This window comes from Leopardus geoffroyi, chromosome X (genome assembly GCF_018350155.1).
Source record: "Leopardus geoffroyi isolate Oge1 chromosome X, O.geoffroyi_Oge1_pat1.0, whole genome shotgun sequence".
NCBI classification, from domain to species: domain Eukaryota; kingdom Metazoa; phylum Chordata; class Mammalia; order Carnivora; family Felidae; genus Leopardus; species Leopardus geoffroyi.
The window spans coordinates 116720700-116739013 of NC_059343.1; the positions used below are offsets into that span (position 1 = coordinate 116720700).

Consider the following 18314-nt stretch of genomic DNA (forward strand, 5'->3'; position numbering starts at 1 on the left):
AACGCTCAGTTTGTTCTCTACAGTTATGAGTGTGTTTTATGATTTGTCTCTCTCTTTTTTCCCCTATGTTCATTTGTTTTCTTTTTTTAATGTTTATTTATTTTTGAGAGAGACAGAGAGAGAGAGAGAGAGAGAGAGAGAGAGAGAGCAGGGGAAGGGCAGAGAGAGAGGGAGATACTGAATACGAAGGAGGCTCCAGGCTCCGAGCTGTCAGTACGGAGCCCGATGCAGGGCTCAAACCCACAAAGTACAAGATCTTGACCTGAGCCAAAGTTGGACGCTTAACTGACTGAGCCAGCCAGGGGCCCCACATTTGTTTTGTTTCTTAAATTCCACATATGAGTGAAATCGTACGGTATTTGTCTTTCTCTGACTTATTTTGCTTAGCATAATACACTCTAGCTCCACCCATGCCATTGCAAATAGGAAGATTTCATTCTTTTTGGTGGCTGAATACTATTCCATCATATATATATATATATATATATATATATATATATGATGAAATACCACATTTTTATCCATTCATCAGCCGATGAACATTTGGGCTCTTTATTTAGCTATTGTTGATAATGCTGCTATAGGTGCATGTATCCCTTCGAATCAGTATGTTTGTATCCTTTGGGTAAACACCAAATAGTGCAATTGCTGGATCACAGGGTAGATTTTGTTTGTTTGTTTTTGTTTTTTTACCTTTTTTTGAGGAACCTCCATACTGTTTTCCAGAGTGGCTGCACCAATTTGCATTCCCACCAACAGTGTAAGTAAGAGGGTTCTCCTTTCTCTGTATCCTGGCCAATATCTGTTGTTTCCTGTGTTGTTCATTTTCAAAATCCTCTTGAATCTGTCTCTTGAGGACATTTTCCAAAGTTTTCTTCTGTTTCCTGCGTTCAGCCTCTGGAGTCAGTTCCTCTGTTCAGCCTTGTATCACTTTTTCATGCTGTTCATCATCTTCAGGTAATGGGCAATTATTTTTCAGCTGCCCTCTTCTGAGCTGTTCAAGTTAATTATTAATGATCCTAATGTGAATACTGTCTCTGTTGTTACTCTGGATCACATAATGTTGAGTTATCTATTAGAGAAACAATTCAGTAGAAAATCCGTTATTGTAATTTGGAGTATCTGCTCTTGTGACTTTCAGAAAGGGGTTTCTGCTCAAGCGCTGTGTGATTTGTGTCTCCTTGGCATCTTAATGCATATGGGAGGGCTTTCCTGATTAGCAGTCTTAAAGGGCTCTCACTGAACCCCTGCTACAGCTGCTTTGAAGCAGATTTTTGTGAAGGTTTCCCTCCTGGTCCCCAAAGTGAAGCTCCTGCATTTCAAAAAGACCACTTTTTTTTTTTTTTTTTTTTTTTGAGCCAGACTATTGTAAACACACCTTACAAATTCGGTGAAAATTCATTCAGCCATTTTCATGTGATAGTGATATGTGGTGATAAATACTCAGCACTGCATTGGTTATAATTGCAAGTAATTGAAAACCTATTTGAAAATCATTTGGCTATATGGTGCACCATTACACTGTTTGAATTTTCTAACCACGTATAGGGTTTTAAAAAATGTCATCTGGAGTTAACCGGTAGTAGGGTTACATGGAATTTTTGTTTCCTTCCTTATACATTTAAAAAAATTTTTTTAATGTTTATTTATTTTTGACAGAGAGAGAGAGCATGAGGGGGGAAGGGCAGAGAGAGAGGGAGACACAGAATCTGAAGCAGGCTCCAGGATTCCAGCCGTCAACACAGAGCTCCTTCCTTATACATTTTAAACTAAGAGGAAAAAGTTACTTAAAAAGCAAATTATGCAATATTAGCTCAACAATGTAAAAATGCATAGAAAAAAATAGCAGAAAAGAATGCCAAAATGTTAATGGTGGTTATCCTGAGGTTATGGATGGTTTTTAAAGTATTTTCTGTATTCTTCAAATTTCTTTACTGAATATGTAGTGTTTCTTAAGCAGAAAACAGTTGAACAAAAGTAAATTTCACAAGATGAACAAACACATAGGATTTATGTATTATGCTATTACAGCGTAAGTCATGAGTTTTTATCACTATAATGTTGGTGCCTAAAATCATTTAAATAAGGAATGGCTGGTATATTTCTGGAATCGTTAGGGAAGACAACTGTGGCTTTGCTAAAACATATTGAGGCTTCAATGGAGACAATATATAGGTCCACACTCTGGCCCCAGGTCTCTCTTCTGAACTCTCAGAAGGTTTATTGAGCATATTACTCACTATGCACATGTCCTTTACTTCAGTATTCCCACGTAAGTGGTTTCCTGAAAGAAGGTTCATGTCTTAAAAGTCACTGTATTGTCTAGAATGCCTAGCACAAAGCTGTCCTTAAGTAAGTGTTTACTGATATACACTATGTCAAACAGCTTGACAGATTCAGCAGGTAAAAAAAACAATTAGCCCAGACAGATGTGAACAGTGTATTACTTACACAGACAGCAAAAGCAAGATCTTTATCCTGTCAGCTCCCCATGTCACTTGTCCCACAGGGGGACCCTGAAATAAAAAGGGCCAGATAACACACAATATGAGTAGTGGGGTACCTTGTTGCTGAGCGGCCAACACAACACCATAGCCAGGACGTGTTTATAGCCTGCGGCTAATCTCTACTCTCTAGATAAAACCTGGTGAGCGGGCGAGTCAAGCTCATTAGAGTAAGTGGGAGATGTAAGCGAAGAAATAGCAACAACTTCAGGTTTAGCTGGTAAGGCTAAGAGGCAAAATGCCCTGATGATGTGGGTGAGGAGTTTGGTCTCAGTTTATGGAGCATCATGTAAAGTTTTAAGGGAGCATTATGTCAGAATAGCTGTTGAGCCCAAATCAGAGGAAAAGTTTAAATGGTTATTATAGGATTATATTATCTGCTTTTGAGGGTTGAGGAGGATATATTGTAGCAATGGGCGTCTATGAAGTCACTAAAAAGACCCACGCCTTTATTGCTTTGAAATTCCATTTCGAGATGATTTCTCCATTTACCTAGTTTCTTAGTTTGCCTAAAATAAATTAACTGGTCCAATTATCTTTAGAATGCAAGAATGAGTCTATAGATAATTTCTTAATATATAATATTGTAATATAAATCTAAGAAGCCACATGTGAAAAATTAAGTTTATAAATCATGGAAAATGCCTATCATGTGGAAGTTCTCTCTGATTGTATTTTTCTTGCAAATATGAATGTCATGGCTGAAGACCTAACATAAGTTAATATTCATAAGTGGGAAATTCTTGCAATGAAACCTGGTTAGATTATGATTTGCTTCAGAGAAAAGCCTTGGAATTAACCGACCTCAAACAGGGACAGTATATACTGAAGTGCGTGCGCGCACGCACACACACACACACATACACACACACACACACACACGCAAAATCCTAACCTTAGAAGAGTACTAGACAAGGATCCAGAAGCCTCCTGACTCTAAGACTAACTCACTGACCTGAACCATTTCCTTGCCTTTGTGGGGGTTTAACTACTCGGTTTCTAACACATTTTCCAATTCTGACACACTGAATCTAAGACTTTCATAATGTACCATGGTTCATTAACTTGTTTTTTTCTAATAATTCTTTAGAACAGTAACATATTCATTACATAATGTCCTACTGATATCTCCTTGTTGAACTGTAGTTGTTTATTGTTCTAATAGTGTCAAATATTGAGGATTATGAGACCCATAGAAGGAAATGCACGATTTGTGCAATTCACACGCTTGGGTAAATCTCAGTCACTGCTTCCTAGGAAGCAATAATGGCTGTGACAAGCTAATAGGACTTTAGTCCAAACAGAGAATCACGGTCTGTAATGAAATTATGTAAAGACTCCAATTAATGAGTTTGTTATTAAACATTTCATGTTTACAGATGTTAGCTCCCTGGGTTTTTATCAGTGATAAATATAAAAGTAAAGGTGAATTTGAAAAGTGCTAGGTTTTCACTTTAGGAGGCATCTCCAAATCTCTGCTTTGCTTTTCAACAAATGAGTCTTGTAAGAGCTCTCTGGGTATTAGGAATACAGTATATGGATTCAAAATCCTGACTTTTAAGAAATGTCTTTTTAAAAACTGTAAGGCCAAGCTCTTCACTTATTTTTATTTTCTTTTTAATTGACAAAGGAATTAAGAAGCAATTTCTGGTTTTATACTTCATTGCCTCTGAGCTGGCTTTCCTGTTTAATTCTTGTGCTGTATACATTCTTAATAATTTAATATTTGAAGTATAATAAAGCTAAAAAGATGCAGACATCCTGATATGGGAAATCAAAATTGCAATTAAACTATCGTCTGAGTCACTCATTAGGGAGAGATCTTTTGAAGTGTTATTGTAAGTAATAAAATTGCCTTAGGGGTTTTCTTACAACAGGTTCAGTTTATTTGACTACAAAGGCATTGGTTTTGAATGTGTAATTGCTTTTAACTGAATATTTGTGTCCCCTCAAAGCTCCCATGTTGAAACCTAATCCCCGACGTGAAGGTATTTGGAGGTGGGGTCTTTGGGAGGTGATGAGGTCGTGAGGGTGTAGCCCTCCTGCATGGTAATAATGCCCCAGAGAGCTCCCTTGCCTCTTCTGCCATGTGAGGACACCTTGAAAAGATCGCAGTCCACGAACCAGGAAGCGAGTGACCCTGAATCTGCTGGTACCCTGACCTTGGACCTCTGGGCCTCCAAAACTGTGAGAAATCAATGTCTGTTGTTTATAAGTTACCTAGTCTATGGCATTTCGTTACAGCAGCCTGAACGGATTAAGGCAGTAACAGAAGGAAATATTAATCTTGGTACTTAATTTAGTCACATGACAGAGAGAACCATATGGGGAAAAGATTTGTGAAATAAGCAATATCAATGACGCTGAGAACCACAGTCTCACACATAACGTGTGACTCTTGTATGGCAAGCACACAATTTATTTATTTTTTTTTTCAACGTTTATTTATTTTTGGGACAGAGAGAGACAGAGCATGAACGGGGGAGGGGCAGAGAGAGAGGGAGACACAGAATCGGAAACAGGCTCCAGGCTCTGAGCCATCAGCCCAGAGCCTGACGCGGGGCTCGAACTCACGGACTGCGAGATCGTGACCTGGCTGAAGTCGGCCGCTTAACCGACTGCGCCACCCAGGCGCCCCCACACAATTTATTTTTAATGTTACTGCAAATACCATCTTTACTAGTATTATTATTATTATTTTGATCAATAATAAGTATCTCTCCCAAGATCTATTTGAAACTCAACCTTAGGAAGGCAGAGAGGCAGCTGGTAAGAACAGCAGTGACTTGGCTTCCATTTCTAACTCTGCCACATTTTCAGAATTGTTCCTTTGGTCAAATGCTATCCCTGCCGTGGTCCTTCGTTAACTCATTTGTAACATGAGTAGGTTAGACTGGAGGCCCTTAAAAGATTCTCAAAATATGGTCCCAGACTTACTGCTGGGCAATAAGTTTTCACCTGATGGGTTATAAATGAATCTAAAAGTATGAGTCCTTTCCCTGCATATTGCTGACAATAGGCACATAGTTCCAGAGACTACCATTTTATGTTCAATGAGAACCTTCTTGTTTAACACTCACAGAGCTTCCTCTGTATCTGGCACTGCCCTAAGACATTTTTTAAAATTTATTTTTGAGAGAGAGAGAGACAGAGAGAGAACACATGAGTGGGGAGGGGCAGAGAGAGAGGGCGACAGAATTCCAAGCAGGCTCCTTGCTGACACAGCTCAGAGCCCGACACGGGTCTGGAACCCACGAACTGTGAGATCCTGACCTGAGCCAAAATCAGAGTCAGATCCTCAACCGACTGAGCCACGCAGGTGTCCCTGTTTTAAGAAATTTTTAGGGGCGCCTGGGTGGCGCAGTCGGTTAAGCGTCCGACTTCAGCCAGGTCACGATCTCGCGGTCCGTGAGTTCGAGCCCCGCGTCGGGCTCTGGACTGATGGCTCAGAGCCTAGAGCCTGGAGCCTGTTTCCGATTCTGTGTCTCCCTCTCTCTCTGCCCCTCCCCCGTTCATGCTGTGTCTCTCTCTGTCCCAAAAATAAATAAAACGTTGAAAAAAAAAATTTTAAATAAAAAAAAAAAAAAAAGAAATTTTTAAATACTGGTTAAGTGTGTTTAATCCTCCTAACAACACTGTGGGTTGATGATGCTTTTATTGTCCCCAATTTATGGGTGGAAAACTGAGGTGCAAAAAAGTTGGGTAATTTGCTCAAGGACATGCTGCTAATAAGTTGCAGGGTTGGGATTCAAATCTAGACAATCTGGCTCCAGAGTCCATGCTCTCGAACATTATCATGTACAACTAACTCATGAAGAGAGTGATTAAAGGTTTGTAAAGCTTGATATTCATAAGCTAAAATCAGCATACTGCTTAAGTTAATGAAAACTCAAATTTAGGATTCTAAGTCTCCCACAGTGCATGCTCACACAACAGCTTGCTGCTGGAGTCCTCGTGGTTGCTGGAAGGATATTTAAACAGCAGCCCATTTTCAAAGCTGTCTTGAGTGGTTTGTATTTACCAGGGCCGTTTCTTTGCATTTTAATTTTAAATTACCATTGGTGTTTTGCGGTAAATATTTTCATAAGGAGTGTGCCTTCCTCCGTTCTTAGCTTTCATATTATTCCTCTTTAGGCTTTACCAACAGGAAGAAAGAGGCCCACTACTGAGCCATATAGGTCTTGATGACCTCTCTCTCAGCTATCGAAGACTGTTAAAGCTTTGAGGTTACTCACTTCTTGTAAGGGCTCAGTTTAGTGCTCTCATTCCCGTGAGGTCCTGTATTGGCAGAGTTAGGAGGATGGGGGAGGTGTAATTTTTCCAGCTTCAATTTATTCCTCCAGTGACTTGTAGGCAATTTTAGGAAGACCCCGTGGAGCGTAAGGTAGGCTGGGGAGGTAAACTACTATACGGTGCCATATTTTTACTGCTCAAGAAACAGTGCGGGTTGCTATTTGAAAATTCAGGTTCTCATTTTAGTGACAGAAAAAGAAATATGGTTCAGTTTATGCTTTTGGGGTCTCTAGCCATTATAAAGGTCTTCACCAAATCTATGACTTTCTACAACAAAATTTGTAGCTCCTATGAAGCCACATGTCTTAGATTTAGGGACATGTGGCAGGTACAGAAATGAAATATTGATATATCTAGTAAGTCTCAAATTAGAACAATTGCCATGACAACTTATTCAGTCTTCTTTAATAAAACATTTGCACAGTTCAAATACAGAATCAACATTCTGTTGTTTGGCTCCCAGTGTATTATTTTGTGTATGAGATGTCATATGTTTCAATTATGGTATCACATGCTGGTATTTTTAGATATAACGAAACACTGCTATTGCTTGACCATAAAATAACTGTTGCGTGCCTGTCTCAGCCTATTGGTAACCAGTGTCGTGGCTGGACCGGCCCTTGTGACATCCTCAGCAATAACCATTATGAAACTTTGAAGAAAAAAGACTAATTACAAGTCCTAGAAATTACATGGCACAGTTGGGGCCACATGATGAGGCTGAGGGGTGTTGAGAATTGGGGAGTGGAATTCTACTTTATCGGGGTTGAGGGTGGGGCCTAGGATTTTGCTGTTTCATTCTTTATTGGTGAATTTAAAACATAAGAGCAGGAATTTAAATTTGGGAAGAGAAAGCACAAGAGACCCAAATCGTCAGCCACTGAAATCAACCAAGTTCTCTAAAACAAAGGAGCCTGCGGGGAAATGGGAGGACTGGCTCTTCATCTAGTCCTGTGGCTGGCAATGTGTTTTATTCAGGACAGTCATCTTGTTATTTATTTATTTACTTGAATCCAAGTTAGTTAACACACAGTTTAGTATCGGTTTCAGTAGTAGAACCGAGTGATTCATCACTTGCACATAATACCCAGTACTCATCCCAACAACTGCCCTCCTTAATGCCCATCACCCATTTAGCCCATCCCCCCACCCACGTCCCCTCTAGCAACCCCCTAGTCTGTTCTCTGTATTTAAGAGTCTCTTATGGTTTGCCTCCCTCTCTGTTTTTATCTTATTTTTCCTTCCCTTCCCCTATGTTCATCTGTGGTGTTTCTTAAATTCCACACATGAGTGAAATCATGTGATATCTTTCTCTGACTGACTTATTTCACTTAGCATAATACGCTCTAGTTCCATCCACATTGCTGCAAATGGCAAGATTTCATTCTTTTTGATTGCTGAGTAGTACTCTATTGTATATGTGTACACACACACACACACACACACACACACACCACATCTTTATCCTTTAATTAGTGCTTGGATGGGAGATAGCCATCTTTGAAGTGGATGCCTCGGCAATTAAAGCTTAAGTCAGGCACTTGCATTACAAAAAAGAAAAACACAATTGTCAGGGCTTACACTCTAGTAACTCATAAGGAAATTAGGTCATTGGTCTTATCATTAACAAAAATATACCCATAGATTAATTTGCTTATGTATGCCCCTACTGTAGGCAGTCATACCTACAGTATGCCAAATCAGCCCTTGAGGGCCAAGGAGGTGCCATCCAGTTGGGAAAAGAGGGTATATATATATGAAGCAAGTCCGAGATACCAGGGGTCCAGAGCAGTGACGCAAGCAGTAAGTGATAAAGGAATTCAGAGGAGTGACTGGTTGTTGGGGATGGGGTGCTTGACAATGACCATGAGGAGGAGGTAACCCTTGAACCAGATGCAGAATTTTTCCTGCTTCTCCTACCTAAACCTATGGAAAGTGCCATATTAGGGTAGGAGCTCTGCTAGTAGGATCCCCAGACCAACACTGGGCCATAAGGATCCTTCTCATAGGATCTGAATGAATTCTCATTACAAATCCTCCCTTTGGTTGCTATAGACAAATGATAGCAAATTCCAAAACTTTCATTTTATGTATAACCAGAGGCAACCTATGCTAACTTCCTAAGTGTGATGTTAAAAGATTATCAAAGCTTGGTATTCATAAACTAAAATGAGTGCATTGCTGATGTGTCCTGAGGACTTAACTTTGGGATTCTACCAAGAAGTCTGGTAGGTGTTGAGCAACACTGTAAAGCCCCCACTGGGCATGCTCACAAGAAGATGTTGGAGTGCCCTTGGCTCTCAGGAGTATGCCTGGTCGGCAAACCATCTGCATTTTCATTATTGTCTGAGTTGATTCTAGTTTTCTATGGTTGTTTTCTCGCTTTTTAATTTTAAAATGCACTTGGTTTAGCCCCATTATTATCTATTTAATTTGTTGTGCATGGTTTTGTTAATCTTTGAAGTGTTAATGGTACATGGTTGCATTAAGTGTTTGTGCCAACGTTTTGCAATAACTAGGCTTTAAAATATGCATGTGATACAATCCAAATATGATTACTCATACTCTAATGGTTATAGTAGGTATGTACGTAACTTCCTCCCAAATGTGTTTATATAATAAAGCTTCATTATTAAAATATTTAATCTTTCATCCTGTAAATATTTACTGAAACCCTACTATTGATCCCCTCACCACAAATGCACCCCAACAAGGTTTTTCATCCTACAAAATGACTTCACAATCTACTCAATGCTCAGGCTAAAAACTTAGGAATCAGCCTTGAATTCCCCCTTTCTCCTTATATGTCACATTCCACCCATCTATGTAAGTCTTGTGACTTCTCTCTATCTGCAAAATATATTCTAAATTCAATTGCTTCTCATTATCTTCACTCTTACTCCCATAGTCCAAGCCATCAGGTCTCTTGCCTGAGTTATTGCAATAGCCTCAAAATTAGTGTCCTTGTCTCCTCACATGACCTTCCCTCCCATGAAGTTCATCCTACACATAGCAAAATGAATGTCTTAAAACATAAATCAGATATACCACTCTACCACTTAAAATCCTTTAAGCACATCTCATTCACAACCAAAGGAGTGTCCATTCTCTCTTTCTGGCCTTTCTTCCAAAGGCTTTCCATGGTCTGACCTCTGCCTTACATGCTCACCTCATCTTCTGCTGCCCCCCCCCCCATTTACTTTGTTCCAGCCACAATAGCTTTCTCCTTCACTGTCCAACATGCCAATATTTCCACCTCAGGGCCTTTCAACTTGCTGTTCTTTCTACTTGGTATGCATTATTCTTCATTTTTTCATATGGGTGACCCTCATCATCCACGTCTCAAGACAAGCATTTCCCCCTCCTTAGACAAGCCTTCCCTGACCACGTAAGTTAAAGCAGCCCTTCCAGTCACTCTCCACAGCACCCCATTTTTGTTTTCCTCAGAGCATGCATCAAGACCCGAATTTGTCTAATCTCTTCATGTACACATGTGTATTCCTGTCTCTCCTCAATGGAGTCTAAGCAGCAACTGTCCTTTTCACGGCTCTATAAGTTAGGAGGCTTTTAAATCAAGCAACAGAAGGCCTGATTCAAACTACCTTAAACCATAAGGAGATATATTTTTTTAATAATTTTTTTAATGTTTATTTATTTTTGAGACAGAGAGAGAGAGAGAGAAACAGAGCACAAGCAGGGGAGGGGCAGAGAGAGAGGGAGACACAGAATCTGAAGCAGGCTCCAGGCTCTGAGCCACCAGCACAAAGCCTGAAGCGAGGCTCGAACTCATGAACTGCAAGATCATGACCTGAGCCGAAGTTGGATGCTTAACCGACTGAGCCACCCAGGCACCCCATAAGGAGATTTCTTATTGCATATTACACAGAGTCCAGAAGCAGAGTGGTTATAGCATTGGTTAAATCAGTGATTTAGCAATACTGTCAAGGACCCGGGTTCTTTCCACTTATGTACATTTGACCATCGTCAGCCTCAGACTTACCTTCTCATGGTGGAAAGGTGGCTTCAGTGGCTCTACAAAAAGCAGCCTCACAAGGCACTACCCAAAAGTCTGAGGAGACAACTTCCCTTTCTTGTGTCTCTTTTCAAGGGTGAGGAAGTCTTTCTCAGAAGCCTCCCAGTACCTTTCCCCTGCATTTCACTGGCCAATAAACTTATTGACTGACCTCCTCTACTAGATACACATAGCTGAGAAAACAAGCAAAATCCTTAGTCTTATGTAGTGGTGTTTCCTGGAATTACTGAGGAGACACCCTTCTTCCCAACCAGGTTTGGAACAATTCGAGAAAGCAAAGAAATGACATGTGGACTCAGATCATCTTTTGAACCTTAAGAGGCCAACTTGGAGCATGTGGCCTTAGGTCTGTTAGCTAACTGGGCTTGCTAATACAGAACCCTGAAGTAGGCAAGTCTGCTCACCCAGTCGCAGCAGCACTGAGCTGGAAAAGCTCCCCTAAGCCTCTCATAGAGGCAGACTTCCTGGAGTAGCAGACAGAAGATAGAAGCAAAGAGAAGGAGGCCAGAGCTAAGCTTGATCTTTCCAAATTGACCAATTGGATAAATCACTCTTCCTCTCCAAGGTAGACTGAGTAAAGGAATGGAGAGAGACCAGGTGACCAGGAATGTACTTAGGGAAAATCCTTCCACACTGAAATCAGAAGTGGGGAAAAAGTATTCCCTATTTAACAGAGCTTGCTTAATTATTATTGAATTTCTCTTCCATTGGAAAAGCGGAATAAGTAAGGTAGGCAGGCCACGGTGTTCTTTGTTCATCCTAAGAAGGCTTTGGAAAATAGTGTTTTGGAATTGCTTTCTAGAAAACGTTCTTTGTTACATAAAGCCATACTGTAATAGAGTGTGAGCCAATGCATGATGCAATTGTATTTTGTTTGCACAAATGTATGCATGTTACATACAAATTGTCCACTTTTTCTTGGCCCTCAGTGTTTGTTGTCTCTCCCATGTTTCACTTGTGGGGCCTCCACATGTGACAGTTTGGGCCAAGATAAACCAGGTTGGTACCCAGAGCTTCTGAAGTAGCATCAGAGGGTATAGCCAAATCATAGCTGAGAAAAGCACAACCAAGACTTCAGTGTTGGAAAAACAGTATGAAGTTTTAGGTCCAAGATGTGAGGTGAGGCTGTAAATAGCATAACAAGTCATAAAGGTCAATGTTAGGATGAAAAGGATTGCTTAGGACACTGAATAAAAGGTAGGTTGTGAAGCAGATCAGAACAGAGATTGTAGATAAAAGTAAGGGTGCCCCTACATTGTGGGTGACGGTGGAGGTGGCCTGAATCCATGCTGTGGATGTGATTTTCAAAGGAGCTTTGCAGGGCTAGATGTCAACTGTATTCAACGCATGCTCTATGAAATCTTGGGAAGGACTGGATCCATCATCCTTCCACAGTCCCTTGTATTGTCTGTTTAAGCCAGGTGCGTGTAGAGTTGGGTAGGAAATGGATTGCTTACATGCTACAGTGGTTAGAGCAAACTTGTAAGCAGCTTTCACAACCACGTTGGGAGCTATGGAACAGTAGTGTTGCCCTGGAGGTTCCTAGGTTAACTATGTTAGCATCTTGTTCAGACTGGGCTCTAGCATTATGGGGTAAAGTGTAAGGGGATTCTGTCAGTTTCTCTTCATGACGAGGGCTTGGAAATAAGGCTCATGCGTTTTTTTAAATGTTTATTATTATTATTATTATTTATTTTTGAGAGAGAAACAGAGCATGAGCAGGGGAGGGACAGAAAGAGAGAGAGAGAGAGAGAGAGAGAGAGAATCCAAAGCAGGCTCCAGGCTCTGAGCTGTCAGCACAGAGCCTTACATGGGGTTTGAACCCACAAACTATGAGATCATGACCTGAGCTGAAGGGGGACACTCAACCGACTGAGCCTCTACGCCCCACCCCCTTTTTAATTTGAGTATAATTGACACACACTGTTACATTAGTTGCAGGTATAGTTATCCAACAACTCTATACAGGTTCATGTATTTTTTACCATCATTACATATCATATCAAAAAAAGCACTTAGGTGAGTTTGCAACAAGTGCCCATTACTTCTACCCTAGTGAGTTTCTGTTAAAAATGTTCACTCAGATTTATGTGCAACTACATACAGGAATGTTCACTCCCCTCCAAATGTTTCTGTTGAAGTCTCCAATAAGAATTACCTTTCAGAAATGTCACGCAATAAGTTTTTGATTAAGATTGTGATTTTCTTTAGGTGCAATCAAATAAATTTGTTATTTAGAACTGGCCATCCAAAGGGACATTTTTTTGATCAAAAGTTTGATAGCTGAATTGGGAGAGTTAAACGGTTAAGACCTACATGTGTTTCACTTCCTGCAAATTTTATTTTTTATTTTCATTGATGAGAAATTAGGCAAAATTATTGAAGTGCTAGCATTTTAATTTTAATTCCTTTGTTAAATAAATAATACATTAGCTATCCTGCCCCACAGGGAAGAATATAATTGAAATACCGAACTCATTTCTTTGATACAGAAATAGTAAGAGGTAATGGCATACATACTCTGACACTTTAGCCACTTTCTGGAATCCCTGGGAGACTGGGTGGGTTGATGTAACAATGTCACATTTTTGGTAGAAACAAACAGCTTCCTCCAGTTATTTCTGTACCAAAATCTATTCATTTCCACGGTAGTTTGTTTCAGAAGTTTCTATATCTAGCTAATGTAAGAGTATCTTTGAAGTCTCTTGTGAAGCTTTGTATTACATATGGAGATTTAAAAATTAATATTATATATTACATATGGATATTTAAAAATTAATATTATATCATACTTTGCTTTATAAAACGATGTGGTCCTCTAATGAAACTGAACACTTTGAGAGTCTAGGAGTGGTTCATTGAGGAGTAGTTCAGGAAAGGAATGGATAGACACAAAATAGAACAATCTTAGTTATGAGATGGTAATGTCAATGGTGTATCTACAACATGGCCCCACTAATTCCTTACTAAATATAGTAGTGACAACTGCTATTATGGGGCCATTCGTCCATGTATCACACTATCCTGTAATTATTTATGTGTCTACTTCCCTCTCTGCAGTGTGAGTTTTCAGGGCCACAGTCCATGACTCATTCATTTCTCTATTCCCTGCAGTGTTCAACTCTGTGCCAGGCCAAACACAGTTGCTCTGTTGCTTGCTGTTTGCTTTGTAAAAGAAAATAGAACTGTATCGATTTTTCTTCTTTTTTTAATTTAGAAATTTACTCTGTTTAATCCACAAGCTTTATATAGCTTTAGTTTAAAAACAACAACAAAACAAAACAAAACAGAAACAGTGAAAACAGCACGCTATTTCAAAGTCTGGGCCCTTCCAGCCTTCCAAATATGAGAGCTCTGAAAGTTGTATATACCAGTTGGAAGAACAAGACAAAATTATGAATGGAGCTGTGACATTTCATAAAACAAACTTTTATATAACTGAAGGATCCTTCCTGGAACTAGTTAATTGCCTTTACAAAAAAAAACCCACAACAGAATAGAATGAAATTGCAGTGTTCCAAACCAACTTGTAACACATCCATATAAACCCACAGTGTCCTGGCAAACAACATGCTTTCATTTTCTGTCTCATCCTAGAGCTCAAATCCGGATTCATTTCACCAGGGACTCCACAGGCAACAGGAAAGATTGTGGCATTAAAATAGTCATTTATACTTCTGTGGTAGTTCAACAGTGGTCTGGGCTAGCTTGCAAACCATATAAGGTTGGAAGCATTATAACTTAAATGGGTGCTAAGATTCAAATAAGAAAAAATAAAGAAAAAAAATGAAAAGAAAGAAAAACCTCTGGGAATAGCCAAGGCCTTTAACCATAAGAATGCCAACAATATTTAAACCCCATTTTTAAAAAAGGGGATTTTTTGGGGGCTAAAATATTTCACTGTAAATGAATTTATGTCAGCTGTCAACAAAAGAATGTCACTAACACACTGTGGACACTTTTCACAGTGTAAATCCGTGCCCTTTTTTTATACAGTGAACTTCAATCTAGCAATTATTACAACAAATGTTATATAGTTTAAAGCTCAAACACACTCTAGCAATTTTGAAATTGAATTGCATACAAACCGAATAAAATGTACATCGTGACACACATTCCCACGTAAGACTGTGGGGACACTTGAGCCTTCCGCATCGACCTAGCACCTTTTCGCGCAGGTGGTTTTCTAAGTCGTCGAGGTTGTCTTTGGGCTCACTTTTGGTCTCCTTCTTAGGCTCAGGCTCTGCCTCTGATTCCTGCTGTACTGTTGTGGTTGTGGGAGCAGCAACGGCTGCAGGGTTACAGCAGCCGCAGCTGCAGTGGCTGAGGCCACGGCCTTTTCCTTCTTGTGTTTCTTGTCCCTCTTTTTCTTCTTTTTCTTTCCACCTCCTTTGGGGTCCGAGTTCCTCGCCAGAGATGGGCTTGGTGTTGGGCTTTTAGCCTTTTTGACCGGTACTGCTGGTGACCAGTTGGTAGAGGGTGACAGACTGGACAGGAGACTGAGGTGCTGGGGTTTTTTAACTGCTGGCTCAGGAGATCTTGAGACAAATCAGGAGGGTGAGACCTTCCTTACAGACTGAGGGCTTGGTGAGGGAGCTTTTTTTGTCTTTTTGGTTTTTCAGAGTTCTGGAGACGCTCCTAATGGGCCTCATATGTGGAGACGGGGACTGCCTTCTTTGGGCTGATGATGATGCTCCTCTTTGAATGGGTGGAGGACTTCAGGAAGTCTGAGGAGCTCGAGGCCATGGTGAGGACGAATGCCGTTTGTTTGGTTGTGGTGACTGGGGCTCCGAGGTAGATTAGCTCAGGGAAGACACTTTTCTATGCTTTTATGATAATGAAGGTGAATGTCTCTTGGCGACTGGGGAGCTTCTTCGGGAGGTGGAGAATGGGAGACCTGACAGTTTGGTGGTGAAGATGGCAATTTCCTGCATTTAGGAGGGGAGGGGGAGAAGTCATTTTTCCCTTTGGAGGCAGAGAAGGAGAGTATCTCTGCTGTACTGGAGGAGAGTATCTTCTTGGGGAGGGTGAGTGCTGATGGTGGGGGGGGGGGGTGGAGAAAAGGAGTCCTTTGTCAAGGTGGCAGCATGGGAGACCTGCGCCTATGAAGAGGGGGGGCAGGAGAAGGAGAACGGAGCCTTCTGGTGGATGGTGGGAAGGGGCTCCCCCTCCATCTACCACGAGGAGAAGTCTCTTTCCGGTGCTTTCAAGGTGATGGAGAGGTACTCCCAGAAGGGGAATGTCTCCACCACCTGCCTACCTCACTATTCTTCACATGGGCCCTCTTGGGTCACTCATCTTCTGAGGAAGAAGAGGAACGAGAATCAGATGAATACTGCTGGTTCTGTCATCTGTACTGATGTTTCTGCTGCACAGAATCTGCTACAGCTATTTTGCCACATTTATTTTCTTCCAATTCAGTATTTTAGTCTACTTTTCTAGGCTTAGGTGCTGCTGAAGGGGAGTCTTTTTTCTTGGTACCTTTGTGTTTTGTTGCTGAAGTTCTCCCTGGAGAGACAGAACCAGGACTCTTTCTTGTACGGTTTGACTGCTGAGGTGTTTGGGAATGATGAGTTTTAGGCGGTGGAGTTGCTGGAGGTGATGGCCTATGCCTTCACCTCAGAGGACTTGCTGAAGGAGATAGCCTACCACTTTTTTGAGGGGGGCTGGATGTCCTCTCAGGAGGATTCTTTGGCGGTGACCAGAAACCAGATGAAGAGTATGATGAACTACTTCCAGACAAGGACGCCGATGAATGAACGCCTTCGCCTCACTGGAGATCTACTCCTCCTATACCTGGGTGGAGGCGGCATTCCTCTTGGTGGAGTTCTTCTTCGAGGAGATGGCCACCTTCGAGGTGAGTTTGATCCTGATCGGGATCTATGACACCGTCTAGGTTGAGTATGAGAAGGAGAGCAGACGGTGTCTGGGATCTTGATTTTGAATGTGACTGAGATCTTGGTCAGGTTTCTCCTTCTCTTTCTTTTTTGGAGTTTTTCTCCAGAGAAGATTCTTTAGACTCTGGTACAGGTTCAGGTTTGGGAACTTTCAGGATGTTACTGGTAGAAATGGCCTCTTGTACTGAAGGTCCTTTTACTTTCACTGATGGTTCTGGGAGCTCTGGAGTTTTTTCCTTCTTTTCTGGAGCAGGGGAAGGACTCTGGCTCTTGGTTCTGTGGTGGGGACACTGAGAATAACTGCGCTCTCTCTCTCTCCTGACAGGGGAAACTCATCTTCTAGGGGAAGGAGACCTGAATTTGCATCTTCTTGGGCTTCCAGACCTCTCCCTTTTTTTCTCTGCTGCTTTCTTTTTCTTCCTTATCCCTCTTATCCTTGTATTCATCTTGCTTTTTCAAAGATGCCAACTTTTCTCCTTTAATTTGTCTCTGTTTTATTTCTTCTTTCTTCAGTTCTAGAGAAGCAGAAGGGATTCCAGCAATGTTTTCTTGTGCACTTAAGAGCTGGGGCCACAGTTCTCCCATAAATTCTCTGGCATTTTTTCCATTCAAAAGCCCAGTCAGGTTGATTTGCATTATTTTTGAGACTGGATTCTTCACTTCCAGATCATTGAATATAAACTCAATCACAACATCATCCTCAAACCCACGGATTTCTATTACTCGTTTTGTTACCCAAGGCTTTATAACCTCCAAATTTATTTTGCTCATATCCACCTTTTTTTCCAGGCATGCTGCAAATTTCAGCTGCTTCAGTAGCTTCTTCTGTTTGTTGCTGAACCGACTGTCCTTTTCTGCACTTGTTCCAGAATACTGTGTCCATCTTGCTGCCTCTGTATTGATTTTTCTCATTGTGATGTCAGAGTTTTCATACCCCAAGCTCCAAACTAAGACTGAGATATTAAAAATTTGTACTGTCTTCTTTCCCCCATGCCTATTTTCTTTTTCTAGTAGATGCATACCCTCGATCTCAGCTCTTAGATCCACCCTAATGTAAACTTTATGTAGTCAGGGTAGAGGTGCACGCTTGTATATGTTTTTAACTTGTGTATATATTGGGCTGATATTTGAAGGCCATAATAAGATGGATCATGTTTAGATCTTCTAGATCCTCCATGGGAAAGACTGGCGAAAGCAACCAGCTGTCAGCTCATCAAGTTCTTCCTGCTCCTTCTGGCTCTCAGAGCACAAGGCGGCTGGTTTGCTGAGGCTTATGCTCTACGCTTGCTAAAAATGATTTCCAGCCTAAATCCCATTTTGTTAATTAGTGAATCAAATGTCAGTTGTGCTTTCTATGAAGTTTTTCTGTATTTTGAAATACAAGTATATGTGATGGGGGTGGGAACGGGGTGATATTTTATGTGTTCCAATAGCATAAGTATAACAGTTTTCCGAATGTCTGGTTTTGGCAATTTCATAACTAACAGAGGCTACCTGATATAGAACCTGGTGTGAGGCTCTTTGCCTTGAATACTTTGCTATTCTTCTGGCATCACTGCCAGTACCCAGCACCAGGGGATCCCCTCT

General features: G+C 40.9%; 1 pseudogene; it reads right to left on the minus strand.

The window, feature by feature from the left end:
* Positions 1 to 14882: 14882 nt before the first annotated feature.
* Positions 14883 to 17917, minus strand: LOC123594054 (annotated as a pseudogene).
* Positions 17918 to 18314: the final 397 nt, after the last annotated feature.